Raw genomic sequence first — 6,614 nt, 5'->3', positions numbered from 1 at the left:
ACTCGAAGCCCAATGATTAACTCCCGGTAGGTGGTGAAACAAGAAATAACAGCTTACTAGCAGACAACAATATGTAAGAGACAAATAAAAATTAACCTTGTCGGGAAGAAAATTAATACAGGAAGTCGTTTTTAACGCAGCAACCCCTAGTAAAGTGTTAGCGACCCTTGCTGATTGTCGTGCACATTAGACCCATTTGCAGTGCTTCATCACACTCGAATGGTGCGATCAAAGTCGATATTTCCGACCGAATAGCTTTCCAATAAGTGTGCAGAGACATCTGATCTACCTGGGCCGCTGCTGAGTTTCGATGGATTCACCAAAAGACGAAATCGGCTCATTCTATCTGTTAACGATATTAAGATGAGCAGCGTTCTGCGCCGGCCTCGTGACTCACTTCTAAGTGACGTCACAGTCGATGAACCTCGTCGGGATGATATTCACTATTAAGAACAGGCGCCTAAGAGCAAGTGTGGGGGCCGTTGTGACTCCAGAGAGCACGTGGAAGGCCTCGCCAAGGCAGAATTCTGATAAGCGGCTGCATAGTTCCCCCCCCCCCCCCCACGTAACAGCGCAAGGTGTTCATACAACGGCCCGCCGGATATGACTGTGCCATTTAAAAGCCATTTTTCAGCTGCTACGTCTGTTGTATGGGTCTGGAGGAGGAACGTTCAATTTGTTCTGGTGACACAGCCACTGAGCTATTTTGCCAGTCGCTGATGAGTTTCACGAGAGCGAGGGGAAACAGACCGGTGCAGAAATTCACACACACAAAGACAGGCACCCGCCCACGTGAACTTTTCTTCGTGTCGGCAGCGTTATGTTTCCCACGGATGAAGAATTGGTCGTCGCAGACATTTTGCTCGCTTAAGTAAAGACATTTTGCTCTGCAGCCTCTTCAGCGGGAGGTATTGCCTGGCAGCAGTGCGCAGTACACAGCACGTGCGGTGTTGCGGTGTCCCCGATGACCCCTCCCTTCCTGTCATCCGGAGGTATCTGGAGGGTACCCCCCTCCACAGACCACTCCTCAAGAGACAGGCCACATGTTCCCGGACCGTGTTCCTCCGTGTGGAGCTGGTCGGGCCGACCTGCCGCTCTCTTTCGCGGCGACCGTCGCAGCAGGCTGCTGCTACCGCTGCTTATGGCCGCGGGCCGGGACCGGGCGGATGCACGCAGAGCTGTGCAACCGAGGAGACGCTGGGCTCCAGGCCGGCGCCAGGCTGGAGTCTGCGGTGCGATCGTTATGAGTCGCATTTGTGTACATAAACTGGGCGGAGAGCGTACCGTGCAACCAAGCCACGCGAACTTAGTGCTGCGGTGGCGAGTACCCGAGCTGCCTTTAATGCTCTGGAAGACCAACTTTGCTCAAAGCAATAATGAAGGGGACGCATTCGTGATAACATCCTGGTGAAGTTTGGGCTAGGATTTCACACAGCTATACCTTTGATCCATTTTTAATGCAAGTTCAATCAATGTTCATTGCCGCGAAACTGAAGGGATTTCAATATTCTTAACTTTCCACAAGCCGTTTGGTAACGACTCTCGGTCTCATACCCAGCTTGCGGTAATGCTGGCTGATTTCCGAGAAATTGACTTTTCGCTTGAATCCACCTAAATAACCCTGCACAAGTAGACCACTAATATTCTGGCCATTTTTCGTGGATTCAGATATGAAAAATCGCTTTCAAATAATTCAAGTGTCAAGCACGGATTTAGCCCACATCTGTCCTCTTTCCTTCTCTTGGAGAACAGAGCAGAGCGACAGGCGGATAAGCCGACTGTCTGGCTACCAAGCAAAGTCCGGGTTATCCTCCTGATACTGTCTGGCTACCAGGCAAAGTCCGGGTTATCCTCCTGATACTGTCTGGCTACCAAGCAAAGTCCGGGTTATCCTCCTGATACTGTCTGGCTACCAAGCAAAGTCCGGGTTATCCTCCTGATACCGTCTGGCTACCAGGCAAAGTCCGGGTTATCCTCCTGATACTGTCTGGCTACCAGGCAAAGTCCGGGTTATCCTCCTGATGCTGTCTGGCTACCAAGCAAAGTCCGGGTTATCCTCCTGATACTGTCTGGCTACCAGGCAAAGTCCGGGTTATCCTCCTGATACTGTCTGGCTACCAGGCAAAGTCCGGGTTATCCTCCTGATACTGTCTGGCTACCAAGCAAAGTCCGGGTTATCCTCCTGATACTGTCTGGCTACCAGGCAAAGTCCGGGTTATCCTCCTGATACTGTCTGGCTACCAAGCAAAGTCCGAGTTATCCTCCTGATACTGTCTGGCTACCAGGCAAAGTCCGGGTTATCCTCCTGATACTGTCTGGCTACCAAGCAAAGTCCGGGTTATCCTCCTGATACTGTCTGGCTACCAAGCAAAGTCCGGGTTATCCTCCTGATACCGTCTGGCTACCAGGCAAAGTCCGGGTTATCCTCCTGATACTGTCTGGCTACCAGGCAAAGTCCGGGTTATCCTCCTGATACTGTCTGGCTACCAAGCAAAGTCCGGGTTATCCTCCTGATACTGTCTGGCTACCAGGCAAAGTCCGGGTTATCCTCCTGATACTGTCTGGCTACCAGGCAAAGTCCGGGTTATCCTCCTGATACTGTCTGGCTACCAAGCAAAGTCCGGGTTATCCTCCTGATACTGTCTGGCTACCACGCAAAGTCCGGGTTTTCCTCCTGATACTGTCTGGCTACCAAGCAAAGTCCGAGTTATCCTCCTGATACTGTCTGGCTACCAGGCAAAGTCCGGGTTATCCTCCTGATACTGTTCGTACCATAGCACAGGGGCTCATCCAGGATTTTCTGAAAACAGGAGGGGAACAGAGCTCACCAAGACAATCACGCTGACTTCTGTGAAGGTACGAAGATTGCTGACGGCAGGGAGCGAGCGAACCTATTAAACCGTGCTTTGGATGCGCAGTTCGCAAAACCACGTGCTGACGCTGCTTTCCCGTTGTTCCAGCGGATCACGTAATCAAACAATAATCCCGGACTGCGCCTCAGTGTGACGTCAGCTGTTAGGTGGTTAGGTGGTCAGTGTGACGTCAGCTGTTAGGTGGTTAGGTTGCGAGATATCCTGTGAACGAGGCTTGTAGCGAGGCACGCGTAAGTGCTAGGATCATACGTGAATGCTGTGTTGGGCTCGCTTTGCCGTTGGCAAAACTGTGCATTCTGTATTTCATGCATGAGACGGCTTGAGACGATGACAGAAGGCTTACATGATTCTTATTTGCAAATAAATTCGCGCTTGAAGGATCAAGAGTTGGCGATGTGCTTTTCCGGCTCCTTTTGGTGGTAAAGTTCTGGAAAAGGATGCGTTTTCACATTCTCTGGCTTGCGTGAACTCCATCATGTCCAGTGTGGAGAGTGGCTTTGTGGCTACCATCCTGTTAACAATTTTAACCTCAGTTTTGACTTAAGAATGCCCAGTTTTTTAAACTGATGTGATGCACACTGACTGTAACGGGATTTTTTGGAGTGTTCATCGCACCCTTGCCATCCAAAAGCTGCAAAATTCGTCATACCATTCATGGTATGCTTCACGTTGATTCACATCGTATCTCCGTGATGAACAGAAGCGAGTGTTTAGCAATAGAAAGGGGCTCGGCTGCCTTTGGCACTCTTGGAGGTATTCCGCTGTATTCGTCCTTTTTGACATATTTATTAACGATCTGATAAATTATTACACATGACTCTCAAAAGGAAACGGATGCAAAGGATTCAAGATGCTACGGGCCCAGCCTTAGAGATAACCGACATCATCTGCGATCTAGGCGTCACTTTAAGTGAAAAAGCACGTTCAGGCTGCCAGCCTGAGACCACGAAGAAGAGGGCAGGCTCTACTGAAACGGACAGGCTCACTGAAAAGCTGGCACATGTAGATGCTTTAGCAAAGTATATGTGCTTGCATATCACCATAGGCAGGTACTTATGCTCTGTTCTGAAATATTGTGGGGTCATTCGTGGATGGCCGCAGTGCATGCAGCCAACATTGAGAGAGAGCATTTTCCATTTCATTTTTGGCTTTATTCGCGAGCTAATCGGTACACCAATTCTGCGTCGGTCATTTTTCAACCTTGTGAAGTATTTGAAGTCAAAGGTCTCAAAGGCATACAGGGTTCAGCAGGACATACTAATGATGTGCAACACTTCTAACAGCGGAACAGGCTCAGCGTTTTTAGAGGCCCGATTTTCATTCACCAGCACTGTCAGCGCAAGTCTTCACTCAACGTCATTGCACAGCCAAAGGTGTCACTTCTTAAAATCGACTGGGCGCTTGGCCGATAAGGTCGACCTGATTCTCCAAAAACTGATTTTCTCCACATTGGCGCCATTTTAAAATGTGTCCCTGTTATATAAAAGCATAAACTTGTGTTCTGATATATCGTCGTTTCTTAAACTGTTTTCTCGCAGGGCAGTGACTCCCTTCCAAGACGATGTAAAGTCGCCTTTTTGGCATGTAAAATGCATATAATTGGGTGTGATTCGCAGAAAAAAACAGCATTTGAGCAATTCGAGTTTTCGTGATCAACGAAAATAGGCGTAGTTAATCGCTCATCGAAGGTGGCCTGATGCACAAAAGGGCGGTTTTATGTCGAATGCAGTGGCTTGAAGCGTACGGACAAGGGCCTCTGAAACTTTTGTGAGTACACTGCCGTGATACACCTATAAATGAATGCACAACTCAACTGGCATGACCTTATCAGCAGGCATGTCGATGACTGAAAGGACGCAGTAGATACGTACTAGTGACTGAATGAGCGTCCAGAATGGCCGTCTTAAGAAACAGCGTGACCAACGCTTTGACGCATGTTGGAAACTGAAATAAGCAAGAAAAGCCTTGAGTTTTGGTGTTTCGGATTGGTGACTTGGTGGTGCTCATGTAGAAAATAATGAACCTTCAGTGTGCCTGGATGTAGCTTAACTAAAGTAAAACAATACCATCCCAATATTTATTTCACTCTGGATCACATCGCGCGAAATATGTTGATCCCATTCCTCGTCACCTTTTTTGTGGTACAGCCAGGTGGAAGGTACATCTCCGAGCAATACTATAAATCGTCCCATCCCGCAAGGACTCGATCCCGTCGCGGTAGTTCAGGTGATTAGAGTGCCTGCCTTCCGATTCACAGACCTATGGGGTGAGTTCGAGCCACTTCAGGCGTCCGACAGCGGCCGCGCTGACGTACAGGTGACGTCAGAAGCCAGGACGGACTGTGACGAACATTGCGGCAAGTGACGCTTTCGCTGCAAAGTTCAGCTGTTGACCCGGAATCTTTGATGATTACCGGTGTCGCAGATCGTGTTTTGCCATTCAGTTCGCGGTCGAATGCCACAGTCCCGGCTGTACAAAAAATATATTTGCCACTGTTGAGGGAGACACGGGTACTGGGTCGCCCTACACTTTTAAAAGGCGTGCTGTACATCCCAGACAGTTTCTCTTTATCCAGTTCCTGGTGTTATTATGTAAACAGCTTGTTAAGCATTTGCAGCTTGATATAACATATGGATGAATTGGCGTGACAAAAACTTAAGGCATCTACCGGTAACTTCTTGATACAAGACACAAATGATGCTAATAGTGATTTGTCTGGATACCTAATGTACCAATCGATAAAATGATATGTTTGCATTTAATCGGCCCAGTATTTCCCTTTCCTCATATGCACTGATGAGTTCAGAGTAGCAATGAGGGGCTCAGAGGAGCAATGGGGGGGGGGGAGGGGTCAGCGTTCGGGCCTCAGTCCTTCTCCCCCAGGTACATAAAGTGACGCCTCTATGTACGTGTTTTGTACGTTACAGTAAACACTGTTCGAGACCAGTGGTTTGTTAGACTGCCGCAAGCGATAAACGCGTTTCCTTAAAATCGTGTCTGCGCAAATATTTTTAATGATTTCTTTTACATATTTAAAGGCATGTGGTCACGTAAACGGTGACGGTGAAAAGGCGCGTAACTCATGTGGGGTATTTATGGAATTTAACGTTGTCTGGATTTTTTGTGGATAGATCAGACACGTGCATTTATATGCTCACCATATGTATGTTGTATATATATATACATATATATATATATATATATATATATATATATATATATATATATATATATAACATCCCTTTATCCGAAGGCTACAGATGCCGTGACGTATGGAGAAGGCGACAGCGGGTATCTTCTAGCAATAGAACAAGGGTGATTAGAGCTTTGATAAGGAGATCTGTTAAAAACTGTTCCGCTTTTTAAATTGCCACACGCATAGTTTGTTAGACTAAAACCGGTTTTGACAAGGATGGTTTTACAACGCAAACTGTCGCCTTCAGCTCACCACCTATCATAAGGAACAACAAGCGACCTTTAACAGAACAACAAGCGACCTTTAACAGAACAACAAGCGACCTTTAACAGAACAACAAGCGACCTTTAACAGAACAACAAGCGACCTTTTAAAAATGTATATGACGACACAAATCCATATTTAAGTGCACTAATATAGTTTACCAGCTCTCCAAAACCTGAAACGATGAGTTTAGGTTTCGTCGGATGGGCTACATTGGCGTTAAAACTACTTCCCTTTCTAAGCGACTGGATCACAATGTATCTCAGGCACAGTGCCCCCTA

This window comes from Pollicipes pollicipes, unplaced genomic scaffold (genome assembly GCF_011947565.3).
Source record: "Pollicipes pollicipes isolate AB1234 unplaced genomic scaffold, Ppol_2.1 Scaffold_7262;HRSCAF=8765_pilon_pilon_pilon, whole genome shotgun sequence".
NCBI lineage: Eukaryota > Metazoa > Arthropoda > Thecostraca > Pollicipedomorpha > Pollicipedidae > Pollicipes > Pollicipes pollicipes.
This window is presented reverse-complemented; position numbering follows the sequence as displayed.